This window comes from Sinohyriopsis cumingii, chromosome 17, assembly GCF_028554795.1.
Source record: "Sinohyriopsis cumingii isolate HCF-2022 chromosome 17, ASM2855479v2, whole genome shotgun sequence".
NCBI classification, from domain to species: Eukaryota; Metazoa; Mollusca; class Bivalvia; order Unionida; family Unionidae; genus Sinohyriopsis; species Sinohyriopsis cumingii.
The window spans coordinates 87,106,214-87,118,485 of record NC_142977.1 but is presented as its reverse complement, the minus strand read 5'-3'; positions in this window follow the sequence as shown (position 1 = coordinate 87,118,485).

Sequence of the window (12,272 nt, the reverse complement as noted above, 5' to 3'; positions counted from 1 at the left end):
AAAGGAAAAGTGAACGCGCAAAATAACATTAATCATGACGGACGCAGTCCTACCTATCATATTACGGGAGACAACTCCTTCGATAAGGACACGATTATGTTGCTAAGTAAACAATATTTTTAAAAATCCGCAGCTGTCTCCACTTAAATGTTTGAAGGGGGAGAAAAGGAGGAAATTAATTTACTTTTGATTGACCCTCATTTTTGACTGGTACCTTGGGAGGGGGACTACAATTTTACTTATTTCTGTAACTTTACAAGGCAATCGTGTTAAATTTGTCATTGGAACATTATTTTAAACACTTTTTTGTCAAAACAATTTTATCGATTTATTACATATGTATCACTATTTTATGTTAGGTGTGGTCAATCATACGATGCTACAAACACACGGAAACTCATTAAATACTTGGGGCAAACCCAAAATGGTTATTTTTCTTGGAAAATAAGATAGAATTCATGAAATGCATGTGGTTGATATTCAGAATGCAGCTTTAACAGACTGGTTTTTATCACATCTTTATCAGAAGGAGTTTCCTAAGGAAGCATTACAAATTGGGGTAAACCTATATATTTGAGTACTCGCGATGCAGATAGGTCAAGCTGTAGTGTAACTGTGGCCGAAACAATTACGCTAACCGCATGATAAACTCTTATAGTTTCAATCAGAATAAACAAAAGCGGCGAATACAATATGAACAATACTTGACAGAGCCTACACCGAAGTCCAAAAGACAGTTTCCGTATTTGGTTTGTTTGGGGTTTGTGGGTTTAACGCCATTTTCATGACATGATATAGAAACCGGGACACCCACCCACCCCTCCGGAACACCATCGACCCACGGAGGTCTATTTACAAACTTTAAAACATACCCACGCTGACTGAGCCCGAGACTCTAACGCGCGCAGAAAGAAGTGAGATATCAGTGATAAGTAAAGGCGAGCGCCTTAGACTTGGTCCCCCGGGGCCTTAGACCACTTGGCCACCCGGGGCCCGTTATTATGGAATACATAGTTAGATATATCACCAACAAGATTTCAAAAATTAAATTTAACATATAAAAATATAGCCTTTTAAGGTTTACGTTATCCGGTTCAATGGGTCTCGGATGAACAGTCATTTGTGAGTGTTCTTACGGTTAATCCTGGTGATTCCGAGTCTTGTATTTGAGAATTATCTGCTATGACATTTGGATTAGAAGATGTACCGACCTTGATATGGACCGTAATCGCATAGCATTTCTCTCGTGAAGTACAGGAATTGATTTTTCGTATGGATGGGGATTTAGGTCAAACATGTATGATAAAGCACACAAGAGGAAGTTAAGAAACACTTGAAAGATATACTGAAAATTCATCCGAAAATGGTATCTAAAAGGCTGTGGATTTCATCAGTTATCCTGGTCAACTGTTTAACTGGTCAGCTGTGTCGATTAAAGCACATTCAATGATGATATAATTAAAATACACATCCACTCTTTAAATACACACAACATCTTCTGTAGGTGCGGCGTGACTGGGCAACTACGATCCGTGATCTGATTACTGCCATATACGAATTGACGATAGAAATAAACAGAAATTAGTCCTCTGTAATTCGACATGATTTGTTTTGCATTGAATGCTGTGCCATTTGTTTGCAGTACAGCTCCGTTCTTATTTGAAAAAATCAAGGGGTTACTCTTAGTGGGATACACAGGGAAATTTGTTGGATATATTTCACTTATATTGTCTCTTTTGTCCACATAAAATATTCCACAAATGTCTGTAGGGATCCAAATACTTTATGAGGGATACTTTACGATTGCCATTTAACTTGAAGGAACAAGAAGGTCAGATTGCTATAAGCTTCTTATATAGGCAGCTATCGGTCGGGTACCATCCCTAACTACTTTATATAAAAAAAAAATTAAAGGTAACATATTTAAGCATTTCTGGATTATTATAATTATTTGTTGTGGTTTCTACGCACCCCCTCCCCCCGAGCAACAGTAGCAGCAGCAACAAGAACAAAATTCATAATAGCACAGGAAGAGATAAATGTATACGGGTCATATCTCGATCGATTTAGAGAGAGAGAGAGAGAGAGATAATACTCATGTTATACATTCAATACATGCACTTAACAATAGGATAATAACTATTTTAAAAGACACCCCGTTATTCTTGTCAAGTACATTCGTCCTTGAAAGATAATACCCAACACTGATGAAATTCCCTTATATATCTTATATGTAAATCAATCTTTTACGTTTTACTGATTAAATCGTGCAAATGATACATAACAAAATGATGATATATCAGTTATACCTTCTCATGGTTCCCATCTTTGACTTTCTCTCTATGACAGTTTTTGTAGTCTGTGTACTTTTCTAATTAATACCGATACGATATTTCTTTCTTAAATGTTTCCAAATGTTTTGTACTTTATTATGAATGTTTAATTTAAATATGTAGTTCTTTTCTAAAAGTAAAATCAAATTTAAAATTTCGTCAGATTTGTTTTGTTTATTTAGTCCTAATAGTGTATCTACTGCTGTGAAATTAAAACATACAATGTACATTGCATGTACCTTTCAGTCCTTATTTAAGTATAGTGCAATGATGCAATAAATCAATAAATAATGATCCTGTTTCTCCACGAAAAGAACAAAACTTTTCTGGTCTAATTTTCAATGAGACCAGTTTTGATAATAATTTTCATTGAAAAGATTTAAAACAAATACCTTTTTGTACAATTATTTGTCAAGAATTTCTTATTTTTTCCAGCCGATATATACTTTTACAAATATTCTTTTGTTGAATGAGTAATCATAGCAGAAACGACATCGCTGGTCTACATAAGATAACATCTGAGCTTCTAATGTTTGTAGTTTCAAATATTCATTGATAGCACGTATCATCTACTGAGAAAAGGTTATTCCTCATGGAGAAATTGTTAAAGAAGGACTGCAAAGAAAAGTCAAATTTTGTGTGTGAAATCACCGATTATATTTACTCCAGAGTTGTACAGATGCTTATAGAAAATTCACAGAAAATATATATATTATCTCCGACTTTAATATTTGCTTTTAACAAATATGTCTACATTCTCTTGTAATATCGTAAGAACACAAGCTTCATTTTCTGTTTTTCCTTGATATTATACTGCTAAAATGTTTCTCTTAAATTGTTTTGAAATGTAATGCTATGCAGCGTGAATGCACGTGTTTCCCAAGTTAATGCAATTTCCTGACAAAACACACTGGCTCGACTAGATAATTTGCCATGAGTGTTACTTGTTTATTCATTGAAGGTGTGTGTGTGTGTGTGTGTTTGTGTGTGTGTGTGTGCGATTTGGATTTTTAACGTAGCTTAAAAAAATTCCGGTCATATCGCAACATTGTCTACAGTGTGGCAGTTTATAATGATGTCTAGCACTGGGGCATGGTACCGCAGACATGTAGCATCATGTCCAACTCAGTCACATTATCCTGACACCAGGCCGACCAGTCCTAACAATAACTTCTTAATGCTGAGCGCCAAAGGAGGCAACTGTTAGTACCATTTTAATAAGTCTTTGGTATGACTCGGCCGGGGTTTAACCCCCCCCCCCCCTTCGAGGCGGACGCTCTAACCACTATGCCATAGGAGCGGTATCCTTAAAGGTCACCGGCCATCCTCCAACATTTTCCTATTTATATCAGATTTTCATTACATGATTAAAAATAGTTATACTCGCACAAAAATAAATAAAAAATTATCAAGGGTAAAGAAGTAATAATAATTTAATTAATCGAAATATAAGTATACAACGCTGTTACTTCCCCTTAGTTACGATTTCCCACCTATAGAGGACGCAACCGGAAATGACGTACATTTATCCCTACAAGACGAAGTACATGCTTCTTTTGTTGAAAAATAAAACACTATAAACTACGGATAGGGAATATTTTAGATGAAACTAATGAAAACTAATTTACTGTTCAGCCTTATATTGGTATGCGTGCAAGACGCACTAGACTGTGTCGCTTTCAAAACTGTTCCATGTTTCAATTTATTTCGAAAATTCCTGTTAATACAGGTAAAAAGAATCAATCCTGGCTTCCCTGTGTCGGCAGACTTTATAAAAAAAAAAAAGATGAAAGGAATCGGCACACTTAAAGAATCCAAAGGAACCAAATTTGACTTCCTTTTGTTGGCCAACTTCAGAAGAAAAAAATCGGCACACTAAAAGATACCAAAGTGAATTTTCCGGGGTTGGTTTGCATTGTAATAAAATAACCTATGTATTTGATATCCTGTCGGTAAGTTCAAACAATGAGTTTATTGCTCCATGCCAGCTGTTTTCATCACCCGAGCTTCTATTTGTTTGCCATATGTAATCATAATTCATGTCTTGCAGGGCAAATATTATACACAATAATAACTTGCTTTAATAATACTTTATCATTTGTACTCACATTGAATGTATTTTAAAATAATGATTCTTTTTTGGTGGTTTGTTTGCGAGATACGGACTTACAGTTAACCTGGATAGAATACAATCTGGGTCAGTTTGCAATAAGTAACTTGTCATGCGTAAATGGCAGGTGCCTTCAAGCAATCGGGTGATACTTCCGTCTCATTTGCGATTTTGTTTTTTGACATAAGCGATACACACTACACTAAGGATGCATACGCAAGCCGGCACCCGCTACAAATACGGAGTTCGTGGACATATATTTTTTAAAAATAATTTTCGCATAATGAAAACAGAAGGAATATATGATAACAATGCAATATTAATTTCTTTCATTTTATTTTCAAACAAGTGTATGTTTATCAATTTATTCTGTACCTTGAGGGGGGTGGGGGGCACAAATTAAACACAAAATTGTTTCCTTTCTAATTTGTATGGAATGATGGAGGAAATATGATTGACAATATTGACAAGTAATGACAAGCTTTCAATTTACTCGCGCAAACACTAAGACACCTTGAAAAATAAAAACAATAAATTAACTGGTAAGAGCTTCATATTGCAGCAACTAAATACTGACAAAATGCTTAACATTATTCTCTCTCTCTCTCTCTCTCTCTCTCTCTCTCTCTCTCATGTGTAATCTAGTATGTATTGTATGCAGCTGTGTTACAACGTGAAGCCTAAACTTAAGTATATTTGTTATAATATCTCTTGTACAATACCCTTTGCAAAATCTATACGCATTATGTAGAATATTATCTGTTACGTATTTTTGTTTTATAAATGATTATTGATAATTTGACAGGAAGACTTAAACTGAGAACGTCGTTGTGCAGATACACCATATTTGCAGTACAAAAGCACGAGCGTACGCTATATCACATAGACATTTACGTGGGGAAATTAAGCACTTGAACGGCTAGGTTGAATAGAAGGGATAAATGTACGTCATATCCGGTTTTGGTACGCGGAAACTACTGATTGTTTACGGAGATTGCCGAATCATTTTTTCATTTTATAAAACGGAGTTTTAAGTCTAATTAAACATTTTTATGGTGTGCTTACATAACCAATGCGTTTTGTTTATAACTATAATAATATCACACGTTTGTACAATATAGGTGGCAGGTGACCTTTAAAGTTGTAGAATACTGAATAAAAAAACATCCTTAAAGCATTCCTCTGACCTCTGAAAATCTTTTTAGTAAATTATATTCCGAATCTAATTTTTTTTACATATATGAATTAATACGCTTTTCCACTTCGCTTTATCCACAATAAGTCTACGTGTCCTTCTTGCTTTGAATGTCGTCCAAAATATTCGAATCCTTTTACATCTTCCTCTAGAATAGACATGAGTACAGACTAGTCCTTAACAGTCAGTTTATCACATAAGAAATAATAAATGATTTTGTTGTTGTTGTTGTTGTGGGGTTTAACGCCATTTTTCAGCACACGATAGGCTATGTATGGCGGCCAGTATTAATGGTGGAGGAAAAACCCGGGAAAACCCCGGGAAGAACCACCGACCAACGAGAAGCTACTGGCAAGCTTTCGCACATAACCACATTGGTCGAATCGTAGACTCGAACCAACGCAGACAGAGGTGAGATGGCAGTGATCCGTAACGGAGAGCGCTTTAGACCACTCGGCCACTCGGGGCCCCTAATAATAAATGAAACAAACAAAACATTTGATTAAGTTTATTCATAATAGTTTACGAAGGGTAACGTAAAGAATCGAGTGACAAAGCAAAACTCTTTATGAGAGTAATTTTTTTCTCTCAGACGTTCTCTAAATTATCTTGGCCCATTCTGAGAACATAAGTTTTGTTTTGATAGTTTAATTCTATCATATTTCTTAATCTTATGCCTCCCATTTAATCGGTTTTCTGGAGAAAACTTATCATTGCTCCAAACCAAAAGGCTCATGACTTATAAATGTAAATGCTGAGGCCAGAGATCTTTGCATAGACTTGGAATGTATCTAAGGTAGCTCTCATTTATATTCCAGTTGCATTTATAATAATAAAGGCATGATTTGCATCTATGAATAAATATAGTCTCCGGTATCATTTTTTTTATACCACAGAACTTGTAGATGAACCGAATCGCGTGTCGTAGAATGTCCACACATAAAACGAAAATATAGGCGATAAGGAATCGCCTTGCCTGCAACCGCGTCAAAAAGGAAACCCTTGGGAAACTTGACTGTTCACTGTAGTCCATGATTTGGTATCCATGTAAATTATTTCAGTCAGTTGTTTTTTCCACTTGACCATATATGTAAATTCCACGAAACTGAAAAGAAAGCTTTTTCAATGTCGACAAGGAGAAACAGACCAGGGATATTCTTCTCTTCTGCATAGTGCATTATATAAGTAAATATCGACCAGAATTGAAAGACGTTTGATACGGACGTACCAGTTTAGTCGAAATTTCTTATTTCCGTTCAATATTTCATTGTTAGACGGTTAGATGTCACGATTACACTGGACAACAAATTTTTACAAAAGTCATGTTACTGAAATAAAATTAGTCAATTCTTATCAATTTTTATGTGCTGAACACGAATATGACAGTCAAATTGCAAAATTGGCTCTAGTTTTTTTGTAATCTGCAAGAAATTAATGTTTACATAACGAAATGCATTCCAATAGTAAAAGGTCAACTGTAATAGCCTACCTATAAAAAATCAAGTCATTGACTACATCTTAGATTTCTTCGCCTGTCTCTTGTATAGCTGTTCGGGAGCATCTCTGAGGAGTGTCCAGCAGTAGTCAGCCAGCATTGTAGTGGACCATTTTCCCTGGTATCTTTGTTCCATTGTTGCGATATCTTGATGAAAACGTTCGCCGTGTTCATCACTAACAATACCACAGTTGCTAGGAAAGAAATCCAAATGGGAATGAAGGAAGTGAATCTTTAGAGACATATTGCAGCCAAGTTTCTTATACTTCATCAACATGTCTTCTACTAGTTCCTTATAGTTTTCTGCCCTAACATTTCCTAGGAAGTTTGTAGAAACTAGGCGAAAAGCATTCCATGCTTGTTTCGCGTCACCTTCCAGCAAGTTGTTGAACCGGTCATCTTTGAAAAGCTCTCGAATCTGAGGACCCACAAAAACTCCCTCTTTAATCTTTGCTTCGCTGAGTCGAGGGAATTTTTCATGCAGGCATCGGAATGCTGGCAAAGTCCGGTCAATGGCTTTCACGAAGTTCTTCATCAAACCTAGTTTGATGTGAAGGGGTGGTAGCAAGATTTTCTGAGCCTCAACCAGAGCTGGGTGTTGGATATTCTTCTCTCCAATGGCTACATTCTGCCTGTGAGTCCATTCCTTCCTCATGTGGTGCATTTCCCTTGCTCGGCTATCCCACTCGCATAAGAAACACATGTATTTTGTATATCCTTGCTGCAGTCCCATTAAAAGGGCAACTACCTTCAAATCACCACAGAGGTGCCAGCTGTACTTGTTATACTCAATGGAATTCAGTAGCTGCCTTAAGTTATCGTATGTCTCTTTCATGTGGACAGCATACGCTACTGGAATAGATGGAAGAATGTTTCCATTGTGCAAAAGCACAGCCTTGAGACTCAGTTTCGAAGAGTCCACAAATAGTCTCCATTCTTGTGGGTCATGAGTGATTTTTAAAGCATTCATGAGGCCCTCAATATCGGAACAGAATATCAGATTACTTTCCTTTCTGAAGAAAGGCTCCAATTGCTGGTGGCGCTTTCGATATGCAGTAATTGTGACATCTTCTTCTAGAAGATTCCATTGTTGGAGTCTTGATCCTAGCAATTCTGCCTTGTTCTTTGATAAGTCCAAATCACGAATCAGGTCATTTAGTTCTTCCTGTGTTATTCTGTGTGGGGTTGATGATGCACCACAGTGAAAATCTGGATCACTGCATGCTGATGGACCAGGAGAAGAACAGGTCGACTCACCTTTGTCTTCGTCAGATGAATCAAGAGAATATTCTGCTGGAGGTTCTGGAATAGGAAGTCCCTCACCATGTGGAACTGGTCTCAATGCAGACGGAATGTTTGGGTAGACTATTCTCGACTTCTCTCGCTTCGTTATTCCGCCGGAAAGAGGAGGAACCAAGCAGAAGTAACAGTCATTTAGGTGGTTGCTTGGCTCTCTCCACACCATTGGGACTGCAAACGGCATTGATGACCTTTTGCAATTCAACCACTGTGAAAGCTGTGTTGTACATGTAGCACAGCATATATGCGGAGCCCAAGGCTTGTCTTGGTCACCAACCTTGCATCCGAAGTAAAGATGATATGCCTTCTTCACTTGAGAATTGATACTTTTCTTCTGGTTGGCAAATGTCACTTCCCCACAAATATAGCAAAAATTGTCCGCGGTATTAACACACTTTCGAGGCATTACTGTTCTTTATTGTACGTAAATGGATAAAATAATAAGTTTTATGTAACAGTAGCTTGAACTGTCTCGCACAACGTCTAAAATATTTTAAATGCTGAACCTATCTGATTGGGCTTTATATAGTACACTGCTTACGTCAGCTTCAGCAGCCGCCTGGCATTAGTATAATAGGCCTACACATGTATAGTACACTGCTGATGTCAACTTACTTCAGCAGCCGCATGGCATTAGTATTGCATTGCATCAGAAAATGATGCAATCAACTGTGGATGATGTGAGCATGATGGTATTATGCAATGTTACATCATTATTCCGGATGTTGCTGCAGTCCTACTGGAGAAATTTACACAGTGAAACATAGAAAATGAGGTATATGAATATCTTCAAAACGAGAGCCAATACAAATTTTTCACGGTTATATTCGTGTTCGGCACACCAAAATACTACAGATTAGGGCCTTTTCAAGTCAGTAATGATTTCACTGTTGACCAGTGTTATTTATTCATCTGAGCTGTCGTATCACCCAGACAAACCAAGCTGGAATGCTGATGGATCCTAATTAATTTTAGACATTTGCAAGTTGCTAGAAATTGACAAATTTGAACCATTGCCATTTTGTTTGTGTCAGATGGTATGATAGAAAGATTTTATTGATCTACATAATCAATGATCTCATACAATGTAGAGACGGTACAAAACATTTTATTGAAAAATGACCCCTTCGTTTGATGGCTGACTGAAAACTATACATCACAGTACTGGGTTTACTCCAAACAAAATGCTGTTTTGGAGGAAAGCAAAGCTATCATATGATCTCACTGATGACCAACCCCTTAAGACGATTAAATTTTACATCAGACAACTATGTTGAAATATTCCATGCCACACTCACTGATATACATGAAGTTCCCAGGCAAACGCTGAAATCAGCGAGCGATGTAATAGGTCATATGACCATAGCTTTGCATTACAGGAAATATAAGATTGGGGACAAAGAAAGTTATTCGTATCCACGGATAACCAAAAGATTGTCCCCATCACTACATTTACCCTGGGAAAGTCAGTGCAGTGTAGTATGTTTCCAATTTGTTGCACATAACAGAGAAACAGAAAGAAACGGCTAGTAATGATAGGAACTGTAACAGCTTAAAAAGCATACAACATTAAATTTTTGGTTGATATTAGAGTTAATCCTATGACCAGCTTCTTGTTTTCGTCCCGGCAGCTGTTACTATTCAAGGTTACTATCAGCTATGATATGGTTTGCTATAAATGTAAGGGTGAGGTGGGTCGGACTTGTTCGTGAAGATTTTCTGATCAAGATTTCTTAGTTCATACTGAGAATACTATTTTGGCTGAGGTTGGCGATGTCTTCCTGGTCGATCATTGTATCAGTGTGATGCTGGCTATAATTATTGAAACATTCAGGTAATAACTGACCATCATATACTTCAGTTCACCTTTAATGTGAGAGAGAACATGACGGAACACATTTATCCACCTTTTGTATTCCAGTACTGGCTAAAAGTTCAGTATATACTCCAGCAAGTCTTAATGGAATCACGTAGTCCTGCTTTCCTATATTCATTCTCTCTCTCTCTCTCTCTCTCTCTCTCTCTCTGTATTTCAACGGCTTGACGTACTGCTCATGTTTTTTGATACTTCCAACTCTTACAGGACCAATTCTTCAATAGTGCCCAGAACAAACCAGTTGTCCTAGGTACGCTGATGAAATAGAAAATGTAATTAACGTTTCGCATGACCAAATAGTCTGTGTAACAAGATATTCACTAAACATTTCTGATAATTGCATGGTATGTGTGACATGATATTCATTAAACATTTCCGATAACCATATGTCATATGACATGATATTCACGAAACAGTTCGCAGAATCTTAATTCTGTGTGACATGATATTCATTCAAAACATTGGCACAAGTAAGATTCTGGAGAAGCAAAATGCGTGTTGCATCATTGTGAGATGATAAACTTTTTGCCCATCAACACATTATTAATAATAAATAAATAAATAAATAAATAAATAAATACTTAATTACAATTTTGGTTAGCGTGTATTTCTGGTTAGTTACAAATATTTGTATCCAAATATTGACTATTGGACTAATATCACTTACTAATTTTATCTGGCTTAATTGTGGGGGAAAATAAGTTGATTAGTTAATTAAGTAAATATTTTAAAATATTTTTTTTTAAATAAGTGAGGTGCTAAATAAATAAACTCAACATTATAAATATTATTTTATCCAGGTCAAGCACACACTTGTAATTTTTTTTTTTTTTAATCAAGACTGTATTTTCATGCCGTTCCTTTCAACTATGTTGCCACCAGAATGACGAGGGTCAAAGAACTGTAATTGTATGTACTGAGTGTGCATGACTTTCAGGTTGTTACTTCAATCTGATATGGTCCTGGTAGACCGATGATGATGAATGGTGATGAATCATTAAATTCAGTATTTTGGTATTAAGTGGATTTATTAAAGTACAAAATGACCTATAGAATTATATTAAACACAGATGTGGGAATTGTTGAATGGATATGGTATGTTTACCATTGTTTTATTTTTCATTGCATGGTCTTGTATTGTAAGTGCATGATACTGAGATCTCATTACTGGATTATGTATGTGATTATTTATTACGACTCAGTCGAACTATTGTTTAAACTGTACTTAAGTTAATTACATTATATGCTAGATTTATATTCCAGACATGTTGAATCATCTGCAATTGTAATTTGTGTGCATTCTGCTCAAGGACATTCATCCTGCTTAGACGAAACTGAATTGCCAAATAAATGCGCTCTACTTTAGTTTTGCATTTAAGTGATATTTATTATTATTTATTTATGATATATATAGCTGTGTGTGTGTGTGTGTGTGTGTGTGTGTGTGTGCGATTATGATTTTTAACGTAGCTTTAACAATTTTTCAGTCATAGCGCTACGATCTCTGCAGTGTGGCAGTTTTATGGTGATGTCCAGCACTGGGTCATCATTCCGCAGACACGTAGCATGACGTCCCACCCAGTCACATTATCCTGACACCAGGCCGACCAGTCTTAACACTAAACCTCTTAATGCTGAGCGCCAAGCGAGTCAGCTGTTAGTACCATTTGTTTAAAAGTCTTTGGTATGACTCGGCCAGGCTTTGAACCCACGATCTCCCGCTTCCGAGGCGGACGCTTTAACCACTTGGCCATTATATATATATATATATATATATATATATATATATATATATATATATATATATATATATATATATATATATAGTGTGTGTGTGTTAAAAACTTTACCCACTATGAATACATACTTATGTCTGTATGTATGTCAGTTTTCCGTCATCTTTTTATTAGTATGAATTCATTCTTTAAACCTTTGAAAATTATACTCATTACTAGTTTGCAATT